Here is a 14,310-nt window from a genome sequence, read left to right on the forward strand (position 1 = left end):
GTCTCCACCCAAATCTCAATTTGAATTGGATGGCCCAAAATTCCCATGTGTTGTGTGAGGGACCCAGGGGGAGGTAATTGAATCCTGGGGGCTGGTCTTTTCCATGTTATTCTCATGATAGTGGATAACTCTCACGAGATCTGATGGGTTTAGCAGGGGATTCTGCTTTTGCTTCTTCCTCATTTTTTCTTGCTGCCACCATGTAAGACATACCTTTCACATCCCACCATGATTCTGAGGCCTCCCCAGACATGTGGAACTGTAAGTCCAATTAAACCTCATTTTCTTTACAGCCTTGGATATGTATTTATCAGTAGCATGAAAACGGACTAATTTAGTAAATTGGTACCAGTATAGTGGGGCATTGCTGAAAAGATACCTGAAAACATGGAAGTGACTTTGGGTAACAGGAAGAGGATGGAACAGCTTGGAGGGCTCAAAAAAAGACAGGAAAATGTGGGAAAGTTTGGAACCTCCTAGAGACTTGTTGAATGGCTTTGACAAAAATGCTTATAGTGATATGAACAATAAGTTCCAGGCTGAGGTGGTCTCAGATGAAGATGAGGAACTTGTTGGGAACTGAAGCAAAGGTGACTTGTTATGTTTTAGCAAAGAGACTGGCAGCATTTTGCTCCTGCTCTAGAAATTTATGAAATTTTGAACTTGAGAGAGATGAGTTAGGGTATCTGGTGGAAGAAGTTTCTAAACAGCAAAGCATTCAAAAGGTGACTTGGGTGCTATGAAAAGCCTTCCATTTTAAAAGGGAACAGTATAAAAGTTCAGAAAATTTGCAGCCTGAGGAGGCAGTAGGAAAAACAAACAAACAAACAAAAAACATTTTCTGAGGAGAAATTCAAGCCTGCTGCAGAAGTTTGCCATAAGTAGCCAGAAGCCTAATATTAATCCCCAGGACCATGGGGAAAATGTCTCCAGGGCATGTCAGAGACCTTCACGGCAGCCCCTCCCATCACAGGCTTGGAGGCACAAGAGGAAAAAGTGGTTTTGTGGGCCAGGCTGAGGATCCCCATGCTGTGTTCAGCCTACTGACTTGGTGCTCTGTGTTCTAGCCACTCCAGCCATGGCTGAAATGGGCCAATATAGAGCTTGGGCTGTGGCTTCAGAGGGTAGAAGCCCCAAGCCTTGGCAGGTTCCACATAGTGTTGAGCCTGTGGGTGCACAGAAGTCAAGAACTGAGGTTTGGGAACCTCCACCTAGATTTCAGAAGATGCATGGAAACGCCTGGATGCCCAGACAAAAGTTTGCTGCAGGGGTGGGGCCCTCATGGAGAACCTCTGCTAGGGCAGTGCAGAAGGGAAACGTGAGGTCAGAGCCCCCACACAGAGTCCCTACTGGGGCACTGCCTAGTGGAGCTGTGAGAAGACGGCAACCATCCTCCAAACCCCAGAATGTTAGATCTGCTGACACCTTGCACCATGTGCTTGGAAAAGCTGTAGACACTCAACACCAGGCCATGAAAGCAACTGGGAGGGAGGCTGTAGCCTGCAAAGCCACAAGGGCAGAGCTGCCCAAGACCATGGGAACCCACCTCTTGCATCAGGATGACCTGGATTTGTGACTGGAATTCAAAGGAGATCATTTTGGAGCTTTAAAATTTGATTGCCTCACTGGATTTCAGACTTGCATGGGATCTGTAACCCCTTTGTTTTGGCCAATTTCTCCCATTTGGAATGGCTATATTTACCCAATACCTGTACCTCCATTGTATCTAGAAAGTAACCAGCTTGCTTTTGCTTTTATAGGTTCATAGGTGGAAGAAATTTGCCTTGTCTCAAATGAGACTTTGGACTGGGGACTTTTGGGTTAATGCTGAAATGAGTAAAGACTTTCGGGGACTTTTAGGAAGGCGTGATTGGTTTTGAAATGTGAGGACATGAGATTTGGAGGGGCCAGGAGTGGAATGATATGGTTTGGCTGTGTCTCTACCTGAATCTCAACTTGAATTGTATCTCCCAGAATTCCCACATGTTGTAGGAGGGATCTGGGGGGTGGGGGGGTAATTGAATCATGAGGGCCCGTCTTTCTTGTGCTATTCTCGTGATAGTGAATAAGTCTCATGAGATCTGATGGATTTAGCAGGGGCTTCTGCTTTGCTTCTTCCTCATTTTCTCTTGCTGCCACCATGTAAGAAGTGCCTTTCACCTCCTGCCATGATTCTGAGGCCTCCCCAGCCATGTGGAACTGTAAGTCCAATTAACACTCATTTTCTTCCCAGTCTCAGGTATGTTTTATCATTACATAAAAAGTGGAAATAAAGACTTTTTCAAATATACAGTGATATAGTCTGGCTGTGTCCCCATCCAAATCTCAATTTGAATTGGATCACCCAAAATTCCCATGTGTTGTCAGAGGGACACAGGGGGAGGTAATTGAATCCTGGGGGCTGGTCGGTATGTTTTATCATACCTGAGACATACAGGTCACACAATACATATGGGTCATAAAATAATCCATCTCCTGTACATGTGAGGTATAAAAAATGTCCAAGAAAGTCCTTCAGGCCAAAGGAAATTCAGATAGGCTATCTAGTGAAATATAAGTTCAAACCAAAAAAATGAAGAATACTGGAAATCATAGCTACTTGGATAAACACTTATTTTTTTCTTTCCTTTTCAATCAACTTAGTTGATTGTTCAAGGAAAAACAATAATAACACTGGGTAATGTTTATATGAAAAGTTAAAATGTGTTACAACAGTAACATTATGACCAGTAAGAGAAAAGCTGAGGTATACTTTTGTGACATTTTTATACTCTACATGGAGTTATATCACTGGAAGATAGACTATGATAAGTTTATGATGTACACTACAATAGCGAAGGCAACCACTAAAATAACAAAGTGTTTTGCTATTAAGTGAACATAAAGATAAATGGAATCATAAATCATATGCAATAATTTTAAAAAGGCAGACAAATAGCAAAATGAAAAAAGATAAGGCAAATAGAAAGCAAATATTAGAAAGTGCTATTAAACCTAACTACATCAATAATCACATTAAATATAAATGGTTCAAACCACCTATTAAAAAGCAGAGATTTTCATATTGGATGAAAAATAAATATATGCCGTCTGAAAGACAAGGACTTTAATTAAGTTGACTGTGGAAGTCATTTAACAATGTATACATATATTAAATTATCATGTAGTACACCTTAAATATATATAAAATAACTTTATTTTCAATTATATATCAATAAGCCTTAAGCAATAAAGATGCAAATATGTTAAAAGTAGGAAGATGCAAAATATATTCATGTTAATAGTATTTTTTTTTTTTTGAGTCAGAGTCTCACTCTGTCACCAAAGGCTGGAGTGCAGTGGCACGATCTCAGCTCACTGCAACCTCTGCCTCCCAGATTCAAGTGATTCTCTAGCCTCAACCTCGTGAGTAGCTGGAATTACAGGTGCCTGCCACCACACCTGGCCAATTTTTGTACTTTTAGTAGAAATGGGGTTTCGCCATGTTGGCCAGGCTGGTCACGAACTCCTGACCTCAAGTGATCCGCCTGCCTCAGCCTCCGGAAGTGCTGGGATTACAGGCATGAGCCACCATGCTTGGCCTTTAATACTAATTTAAAAACTGATTTGACTATATTAACTTTGACATAAGTTTTAAGGCAAAACAATATTACCGGGGGGAAATAAAGACATTTACAACAGCAAAGGGGTCAATTAATCAAAACATAAAATCTAAATATTTATTAATTTAATAATAGCATCATTAAATATGTAGTGTGAGTGCAGGGTCCGAGTGCCACCCAACAGTTCCCCTGGGTTCTCAAGAAAAACTTGGTGCTTGGTACAGGATGTGCTGGTAAGCTCACAAATAACGTTTTGTGAAATGAGCTCAGAGAACAGCTAGTATATCCCTGTTCCTGCTGCAGTGGGCATATATAAACTTTTTCTGGGAACTTCTTACCTATATATGTGTCAGTAGCCTTCAGGCACCCCCCAGCTTTCTGTCATTCACACCTTTAGAGACAATGGTGGGAATTTTTCTACTTCAGCCTGAAGTGAGGCACATGTAGTCACATTGCCCTCAGTGACTGTAGAATAGATTCAATAGCCATGGGAGACCCATGCATTGCAAGGGGCTAAATCTTATGTACTTGCTTTCTCCTCTTGCTATAAATAAACGCTGTATCACTTGAGTCTGGTGTGCATGTTGTCTGTTCGTAGTGACCTAGAAACTTTCACTGTTTCCCTGGTGGTACTTACCTGCCTTTTGACCTTGGCCACACTGATGTTAACACTTTATCCTGCAGCACAAGCTTATCACCTAATAAAACATGAAGCAACAACTTAAAAACATCCAGAGAAAATAGACAAGCCTTTTTTTTTTTTTTTTGAGACAGAGTTTCACTCTTGTCACACAGGCTGGAGTGCAATGGCGTGATCTCGGCTCACTGCAATCTCCGCCTCCCAAGTTCAAGTGATTCTTCTGCCTCAGGGTCCTGAGTAGCTGGGATTACAAGCATGTTTCACCATGCCCAGCTAATTTTGTATTTTTAGTAGAGATGGGGCGAGGCGAGCAGATCAACTGAGTAAAGAGATCATTTCTTTTTTTTTTTTTTTGAGACGGAGTCTCGCTCTGTCGCCCAGGCTGGAGTGCAGTGGTGCTATCTCGGCTCACTGCAAGCTCCGCCTCCCGGGTTCACACCATTCTCCTGCCTCAGCCTCTCCGAGTAGCTGGGACTACAGGCGCCCGCCACCACGCCCAGCTAATTTTTTTGTATTTTTAATAGAGACGGAGTTTCAGTAAAGAGATCATTTCTACAGCTTCTACAGATATTCAAAGTATTTTTAGATAGATTTAAAATCTGTAGATATTATAATATTCTACAGATGGTAAATAGATACTAGAGGATAAAAGCACAGCATAAACAACTTTATACTATTTAGATTGACAATTTAGATGATGAGAAAAACTTTCATGTAAAACACAAATCACCATACTTCACTCAAGATGCAATATCTATAACCAGAATAGCTCCATTGAAAAAAATTAATTTGTACTTTTAAACCTATCTATGAAGAAAATCCAGAAGCAGATGGATTCATTGATGAACACCAGCATCTTTAAATACTGTTTTAAAAGTAGAAATAATGCTAATTCTATACAAAGTCTGTCGAAGAATTGAAGATGAGGAAATGCCTCTTAGCTCATTCTGTGAAGCCTGTCCTGCTCTCACCGGAAAAGTAGACAACAGTATAAGAAACGAGGGAAAACAATAAACCAATCTCTCTCATGAACATGGATATCAGGAGCAATACATTACTGATAACTCAAATCCAATAATGTATTAAAATGCTAATACATCATTACCATGTGGGGTTTGCTCTAGAGATTCAAGGTTGTTTCAACAGTTAAAATCAATCAATGTAATTTACCACATTAATACATTAAAATGGAGGAGCCATATGATCAATAAAAGCATAAAACTAATTATTTGATAAAATGTAATATTCACTAATGATGCATACTTTGCAAACCAGAAAGAAAAATCACCTTCCTGAACTTGAAATGACACCTACAAAACATTTGCATGTAACATCATAGTTAATGTTGAAAGAAGTAACACTATGTTTCTAAGATTAGGAATCATAGGAGGATGCCTGCTACCCACCATTTCTATCCAAACTTATGCTCAAGGTTTTAGCCAATGCAATAATAAAAACATGGAACATAAAAGACATACAGACTAGAGGGAACGAACAAACTTAATTCTCAGATGCCATGATTATCAACGTAGAAATTTGGTAGAATCTATAAAAAATAATAAGACATAAATTAGTCTATCAAGGTAATAGCATAAAATAAAAATATATGAAAAACTAATTGTACTTTTACATACTAGCTTAGTCTAGAAGGTAGAAGTAGGCTTTTATCCAATATGGCTAGTGTCTTTATTAGAAGAGTAGATTAGGACACAGATGAGACAGACTGAAGGAGAACCAGGTAAGCACACAGCAAGAAGACAGTCATCCACATGCCAAGGAAAGACAGTTCAGAAGAAATCTAACCTGCTGAAACCTGATCATGGGCTTCCTTGAACTGTAGGAAAATAATTTCTCTTCTTTAAGCCACTCCATTTGTAGTAATTCATTATTGCAGATCAAGCAAACTAATACACTTAATAATAAGCAAAAATCAAGGCAAAATAACTCGCAAATCTGTTAATCCATACCTCGTGTCCTACATAAAAATTAACTCAAAATAACCCACAGATTAAAGGTAAGATATGAAAGTATAAAATGCACAGCAGAAAACAGGAGAAAATCTCTGTGGTCTTGAATTAGCAAATTTTTTTTTAAATATAACACGTCATGTACGTAATTGATCAAATAAGTTAATAAATTGAACTTAGCTAAAATTAAAAAATTGTGGCCTTTGAAATGGACTACTAAAAAAAAAGTTAAGACACAGGCTGATAGAAAATATTTGATCCAAAAATTATTTTAGATCAATCATAGACTATCAGACACAGACCGATAGAAAATATTTAATATTTTATATTTAAAAATATTTAATTCAAAAATAATTTTACTCTAGGACATATACAGACACCAAATACTGAATATCAATAAAAAACAACCCAGCAAAAAAAATCTTGAAACAAATAAAATAGAAACACAACATACCAAAACCTATGGCATATAGCAAAAGCAGTATTAAGAGGGAAATTCATAGCAATAAACACCTACATCAGAAAAGTAGAAATATTTCAAATGAATAACATAATGGTTTATCTTACAAAACTAAAAAAGTAAGAACAAATCAAACCCAAAATTAATAGATTAAAAAAAATTAAAGACCAGAGTAGAAATAATAAAATTGAGACTGAAAAAGCAATACAAAAGAACAATAAAATGGAAATTTGGCTTTTGAAAAGATAAATAAAATAAGCAAACCATTAATTAACTAGACTAACTAGAAAAAAAGATAAAAGATCCAAATTCATAAAATCAGGAAAAAGGAGAAATTATAATTAATACCACAGAAATGCAATGAATTATCAGAGAATATTATGAAAGACATGTCAACAAATTGGAGAATCTAACAGAAATGGATAAATTCCTAGACACATATAATTTGCCAATATTGAGAAATAAAAAACTTGAAAAGACCAATTATGAGAAATGAGATTTAATCAGTAATAATATTTCTCCCATAAAAAGCCCAGAATGTGACAGTTTCACTACTAAATTCTATCAAACATTTAGAGAACTAATACCAATTCTTCTCAAAATATTTTAGAAAATCAAAGATGCTGGAATTCTTCTAAACTCATTTTCAGAGGCCAGCATTACCCTGATAACAAAACCAGATAAGGGCACATCATCAACACCAACAAAACTGTAAGCCAATATCCCTGATGAACAGAGATACAAAAATCCTCAGCAAAATACTAGCAAACTGAATCCACCAGCACATTAAAAAGATTATTCACTATAATCTAGTGGAACTTTCCCCAGGGATACAAGAATGGTGCAACATATGCAAATCAATAAACATGATGCATCACATCAGTGCAATGAAGGACAAATAATTATCTCAATAGATGCAGAAAAAGCATTTGATAGAAATCAACATCCTTCATTGTAAAACCTCTAACAAAGATATAGAAGGAGTATTCCTCAACACAATAAAGACCATATATGACAAATCCACAGTAAATATCACATAGAATGTGGAAAAGCTGAAAGTTTTCCTCTTAGAAATAGAACAAGACAAGAATGCTTACTTTCACCCCTCTTATTCAACATAGTACGAGTAATCCTAGCTAGAGAAGTTAGGCAATAGAAAAATTAGAGGTTATCCAAACTGGAAATGAGGAACTTAGAACTGATGAAAAAATTCAGTAAATTTCCAGGATACAAATTAACATACAAAAAAACATCAAAATCAGTAGTGTTTTCATACACCCACAGTTAACTAGCAGAAAAAAACAAGAAGACAATCTTATTTGTAATGGCTATAAAATAATAAAATACCTAGAAATAAATATAAAAGATTAAAGATCTCTACAAGAAAAACTATAAAAGATCGATGAAAGAAATTGAAGAGGTCACAAAAGAATGGAAAGTTTCTTTATGTTCATAGATTGAAAGAATTAATATTGTGAAAAGAACCATATTACCAAAAGTGATCTACCAATTTCATATAATTCCTATCAAAATATCAGTGGCATTCTGCACACAAATATATATTTTTTAAATCCAAAAATTTATATGGAATCACAGAACACCCTGAATTGCCAAAGCAATCTGAGCAAAAAGAACAAAGCTGGAGGCATCACACTACTTTATTACAACATATACTACAAAGCTATAGTAACCCAAACAGCATGATGCTGGCATAAAAGAATCCACATAGACCAGTGGAACAGAATGGAGAACTCAGAAATAAATCCACATATTTAAAGCCAACTCAATTTCAAATAAAAGGTACCAAGAACATTCTGTAGGGAAATAATATCATGTTTAATAAATTGTGCTGGGAAAACTGAATATTCTATATCTCATTATATGCAACAATATCAAATTAAAATGAATTAAAGACTTAAAAATAAGACCTGAAACAATACTAGAAGAAAACATTGAGGACATACTTCAGGACATTGGTCTGAGGAAATACTGTTTGGGTAAGACCTCAAAAGCATAGCCAACAAAAGCAAAAAAATAAATGGTATTTGTCAAGCTAAAAAGCTTCTGCACAGCAGAAACAAACAACCAAAAACAATCAACAGAGGGAAGAGACAGCCTACAGAGTGGGAGAAAATATTTGCAAATGATCCATTTGATAAGGGGTTAATAACCAGAATAAAAAGCTTAAACAAATCAGTAGCCAAAAAAAAACCCCAGATAATTTGATTTTAAAATGAGAAAATGATCTAAATGAACATTTCTCAAAAGAAGACATACTAATAGTCAACAGGCATGTAAAAAATGATCAACACCATTAATCATCAGGGGATTGTAAATCAAGCCACAATGAGATATCATCTTACTCCATTTAAAATGTCTATTATCAAAACAACAGAATTTAACATACTGGCAAGGATGTGAAGAAAGAAGAACACTAGCTCACTGCTTGTGGGAATGTAAATTAGGGTAGCCACTATGAAAAAACAGTGTGGAGTTTCTGCAAAAAACTAAAAACTATCGTATGATCCAGCAGTTACGCTGTTTGGTATACATCCAAAACAAGCTCTGATAGGTCCATAGATATATATGCATGTTAAATTTTACATCCTTTATTTTATTTATTTCATTTTACTTTATTTATTTATTTTATTTTATTTATTTATTTTTTTTGAGTCAGAGTTTCACACTTGTCTCCCAGGCTGGAGTGCAATGGCACGGTCTTGGCTCACTGCAACCTCTGCTTCCCAGGTTCAAGGTCTTCTCCTGCCTCAGTCTCCCAAGTGGCTGAAACTACAGGCTTGCACCACTATGCATTAGCAATTTTGTATTTTTATTATAGATGGGGTTTCACCATGTTGGCCAGTCTGGTCTTGAATTCCTGACCTCAGGTGATTTGCCCACCTTGGCCTCTCAAACTGCTGGGATTACAGGCATGAGCCACCACGCCCAGCCAACATCTTACATTTTTAGTATTTGCACTTTATTGTGTGCCAATGATATCTCAATAAAGTTGTTTAAAAGTTTTATACAAATTCACTTGAGTCTGCCTTTTGATATTAATTATAAAATAATTGGGAATTTGCACTTATTGACCAAAATTGACGCTACTCTGAAATATTTTCTTTTTATATTAAACTTTATTCGAATACAAAACTACCCAACTTATTTCACTGTTGTGGTTTTGGTGTTGTTTTGTTTTTCCTAATTGTGTTTGCTTCATTTCCCTTATGCAAGCATGTAGATCCTGTGTTGTTAAATTTTGCAATATACAGTAATACATTGTATTCAACCAGATCTTAAAACTTTCATATATGATAAAATATTTATGTTATATTGAATCGCTCTGAATTTAGAGTCAACAATCTGAATAGAAAACCAACTTTAACAGTGATAGAGTTAAAAAAAAATCCACGTGTATAAGCATTTTCCTTGTGTTAATAATGTCCAGCACTTTGGTAATAAGTTAGGAAGGAGATACTATTTGTTCAAAGTAACTTTGCATTTTCCAATTATTCACATAACTGACAGTTTTCAAAAACACTTTTCCCCTCTAAAAAGTGTTTTTGAATCCTGTGAGTACTGAAGGTGACAAAGTGTATCATACGATTTTAGGTTCTGCCTGATCTTTCTAAAGGCTTATTGTTTTTAGATAATTTTAACTTCAAATTTCAATGCCAAATGTACAAATATACACAAATTTTACATGATGATGTAAATGTACATGTTATAAATTTATAAACTTAAAACATAGTATTCTAAAATAAGCAATTTTTTATAACTTTTATTTTGTAAAAATAAAATGTACAGGTTTATTACATGGGCATATTGCATGGTGCTGAGGTTTGGGGTATGATTGATCCCATCACCCAGATACTGAAGTATAGTACCCAATAGTTAATTTTTCAACCCTTGCCTGTCTCCTTCCCTCCTCCATCTGGTAGTCCTCAATGTCTACTGTTGCCATCTTCCTGCTTATAAGTGAGAACATGCAGTATTTGGTTTTCTGTTCCTGTGTTAATTTGCCTAGGAAAATAGCCTCCAGTTGTATTCATGTTGCTGCAAAGAACACGATTTTATTCTTATTTATGACTGCATAGTATTCCGTGGTGTACCATATTCCCTTTATCCAGTCCACTGCTGATGGTGGCACCTCTGCTGATTCCATGTCTTTGCTATTGTGAATAGTGCCGCGATGAACACAGAAGTGCATGTGTCTTTTCTGAGGAACAATTTATTTTCTTTGGGTATATATCCAGTAACGGGTTGCTGGGTTAAATGGTAATTCTGTTTTGAGTGTTTTGAGAAATCTTCACACTGCTTTCTACAGTGACTGAACTAACTGACATTCCCACCAACAGTGCGCAAGTGTTTCCTTTTCTCTGCAGCCTTGTCAGCATCTGTTTTTGTTAACTTTTTAATAATAGCCATTCTGACTAATGTGAAATGATCTGATATAAAATACTGGTATGCTATACTATATATAGTATACATATAATATGTATGTTTGTGCATTTTATGTGCACACGTATATATCACATGTAGCAGTAAGCAATGGTAATGTATGAATGAATCTGTGGCTTTCAAATATTTATACTCTAAATAAATAGAAATAATTTTCATTCATCCCAACACTTACATTTCTGTTACAATCATTTGACAGGTTGTTTTGAATGAAAATAAACATCTCTTCAACCAGCTTGACTGTTTGTTACAGAAAATAAAGTAAGCATCAAAGTGCTTAATAGATTTAAAAAATTAGATATGGCAAAATAAACAAATGCTAATCCCTCTATAGCTTGAGTAAATAAATGCTGCTTTAATTCAGGTGTGTTTGTGCCCGTGGGTTATGCTCTTCTGTTAACGTCACCTGTCAGCAGCAACGCCATGTAAATGAGCCGGCTGAGCCTTTCCCTTGCATCTGTGCTAAGCCTCTTGCATTCTTCTAATCATGCTACACAGAAGCCAATATCTATTTTCATCAGGCAGATAAGATCTCTTAAGGAATTAGAGAGGTTTTCCACTTAGTTCTATGCTGGGCAAGGACATGGCTGTGATCTAGGGCTTTGGGGATTTCTCATTATGCACTGGTGCCTGCTGGATCGAAGAACTGAGTTCTGGCTACTGGATTTTTAATCCTCTTGTGGTCAGGGTTAGAACTTCTAGTTATTTAAGATCTTTGATTACTCAGCACTTGGCTTTTGATTGAGTGAACTTCTGAAGACAGCACAGGGCTGTGATTTCAAGTTAGCAGTTTTAAAGTAACTACTGGAAAAAACAGATAGGAAAAGCCCTGTGATTAAGCGACACCATCCCTTTTTAATTGACTTTCTGAAGTTATCTGATGCTTAACTCTTCATGTGCCACAACAAAAAATAAAGTAAATACAGTGAATGAATGGCTTTAAGGTTTTCCTTTAAGATGGAGAAAATTCCATGAAATGTACAGGACTCCTGGCAACTGTGAGACTGAGAGAAGCTCAGCTTTAGCCAAGGGTAACAATTGATGTGGAGAGGGTTTCATATGAAAAAGATGAAGCGCATTTCCACCAGTGCCTGGAAATCTCCTCAGCTGATGATGTAAGTATTCAGGGAATAAATAGAAACAAAGCCACCATGATGTCGGTTCAGAGAGAGAGAGAATATACACACACACACACACACACACACATACACATACACACACATATATTTATACATATAGTACAAACTATATCATGAATAGAAACATGTTTGTATTGGTTAAAATTATTCAGATAAGATAATCTTAAAGGTCTCTCCCTATGGAACTTAAAACAATGAGATCTGATCTCTTTTGCCCCCTCCTAGAAGGGAGTTACAGGTGAGAGGTTTTCCCTCAAATTTTGAAATAACAAACATCTTTTGTGGAAGTAAAATCAGTGAGAATAACAGCTGGCCGCTCGGGCACAGGTTGCTGAAGGGGCATCCCAAGGGCTCTCACTTGTCCTAGAGTGGGTCATCCGTTGGCTCTGGCCACTTCCTATGGCTGCCCCTCCACTTCCGGTGGCTGGGACTTAACGTTCTGCTGTGGTTGGGATTTATGGACCAGCCTCAGCAAACTAGGGTCCAAGAGCAGTCACTCGGTTCCTCTGGTACGAGTCAGACAGACTGAATAGTTGCATGCCCAAACTCATGAAGGTCTTTTCTTAGAGCCGTGGTGGGAAAAAAGGAGGACGTGAAGGTTTGGGACACTTTTATTCTCTCCTTCTTGGGCCACAGTCCTAATAATCAGACATTTTTGCCTTTTAGAAAGGCCTGGGGTGGCTGGGCGTGGTGGCTTATGCCTGTAATCCCAGCACTTTGGGAGGCCGAGGCGGGCGGATCACGAGGTCAGGAGATCAAGACCATCCTGGCTAACACGGTGAAACCTCGTCTCTACTAAAAATACAAAAAATTAGCCAGGCACGGTGGTGGGCTCCTGTAGTCCCAGCTACTCGGGAGGCTGAGGCAGGAGAATCGCTTGAACCTGGGAGGCGGAGGTTGCAGTGAGCTGAGATCACGCCACTGCACTCCAGCCTGGGCTACAGAGCGAAACTCCATCTCAAAAAAAAAAAAAACAAAACAAAAACAAAAAACCTTAATTGAGTCTTATAGCAGAATAGGGATACAAGAAGAAAGTAAAACTGAAGTTATGTGGAATGATAAAGAAGTTTATGAGGGTAATGCCAATTAAACATCGTTTTAGAAAAAGCATTTCTGCTGTAATTTTTGAAGATGAATTATGGTGTGAACCTCTAGGTAGGTTACCAGTAGAGCAGAAGTTAGCATCATCTCAGTGAGACGTTTTGACCAATAGAAATGAAAAGGAGGAGTCAGGTTTCAAGTTGCAAATTAAAACTAACTGAAAACCCTTCTGTGCAGAGGTCCTGAAGCAAACACATTTTGAAGGTATAGATTTCTACATGCTAGGTTTGGGCAGAGTAGGAGAAGTTTGTGGAGAGGGGAGGACAGGTGGGAGAAGTTGAAATCACTTGGGGACATTGTGAATTTGAGGAGCATGGGGACATTTAAATGGTGGTGTGCTGTAGGGAGTTGGGGATGTGGGTCTGGAGCTCTGCCTGGGTTCTAGAGCTCTGTGTTAGATACAGAATAGGGCTGACCTCTGCATTCAGTTTATTCAGTGGCATATTGGAGATATGAAGGAGTGTGGCTTCTGAGGCTAGGCCTTAAATCACATGTGATTTTGGTCTTGTTCTCTCTCTTGAGTCAATTACCCTGGGGAAATACAGCTGCCATGAAGGACAGCACTCAAGAGGTCTGTGTGTCAAGGATTTGATGCTTCCTGCCAAAAGCCAGCAGCAGTTTTCTAGGCATATGAGGGAGGCCAGGCTGAAAGTAGATCCTTAGCCTCAGTCAAGATTTTAGATGACTCCTGCCCCAGTCAACATCTTGACTGCAGCCTCCTGGTAGACGTGAACCAAAACCATCCAAATTCTTATACACAGAAACTGTGAGATAATAAATGATTACTTTAAGTTCTTACATGCTGGTGTAACTGCATATGCAACAATAAATAGATAATATATCCAGTCTATCCATTATTTTGTGTTATTTCATTTTCATGGAATCACTTGCTTAGGGATCATAATTAATCATTTTACCTTTCACAGAATTGCCTTCGTTA

At 37.3% G+C, this 14,310-nt stretch overlaps 2 long non-coding RNA genes across 5 annotated transcripts in view; one reads left to right on the forward strand and one right to left on the reverse strand.

The window, feature by feature from the left end:
- LOC129464485 (uncharacterized) overlaps positions 1-12,669 on the reverse strand; it is a 34,841-nt gene extending 22,172 nt beyond the window's left edge. Inside the window, exons 1-2 of the long non-coding RNA XR_008651609.2 lie at positions 12,628-12,669; positions 4,240-4,300 (exon numbers count right to left, since the gene is read on the reverse strand). This is a non-coding gene — a long non-coding RNA (uncharacterized lncRNA). The remainder of the gene's footprint in view (positions 1-4,239; positions 4,301-12,627) is intronic.
- Positions 1-14,310, forward strand: part of LOC129464484 (uncharacterized) — a 224,324-nt gene that overhangs the window by 112,770 nt on the left and 97,244 nt on the right. The window lies entirely within an intron of this gene.

The sequence above is a fragment of the Symphalangus syndactylus genome, chromosome 16 (assembly GCF_028878055.3).
Source record: "Symphalangus syndactylus isolate Jambi chromosome 16, NHGRI_mSymSyn1-v2.1_pri, whole genome shotgun sequence".
Taxonomy (NCBI): domain Eukaryota; kingdom Metazoa; phylum Chordata; class Mammalia; order Primates; family Hylobatidae; genus Symphalangus; species Symphalangus syndactylus.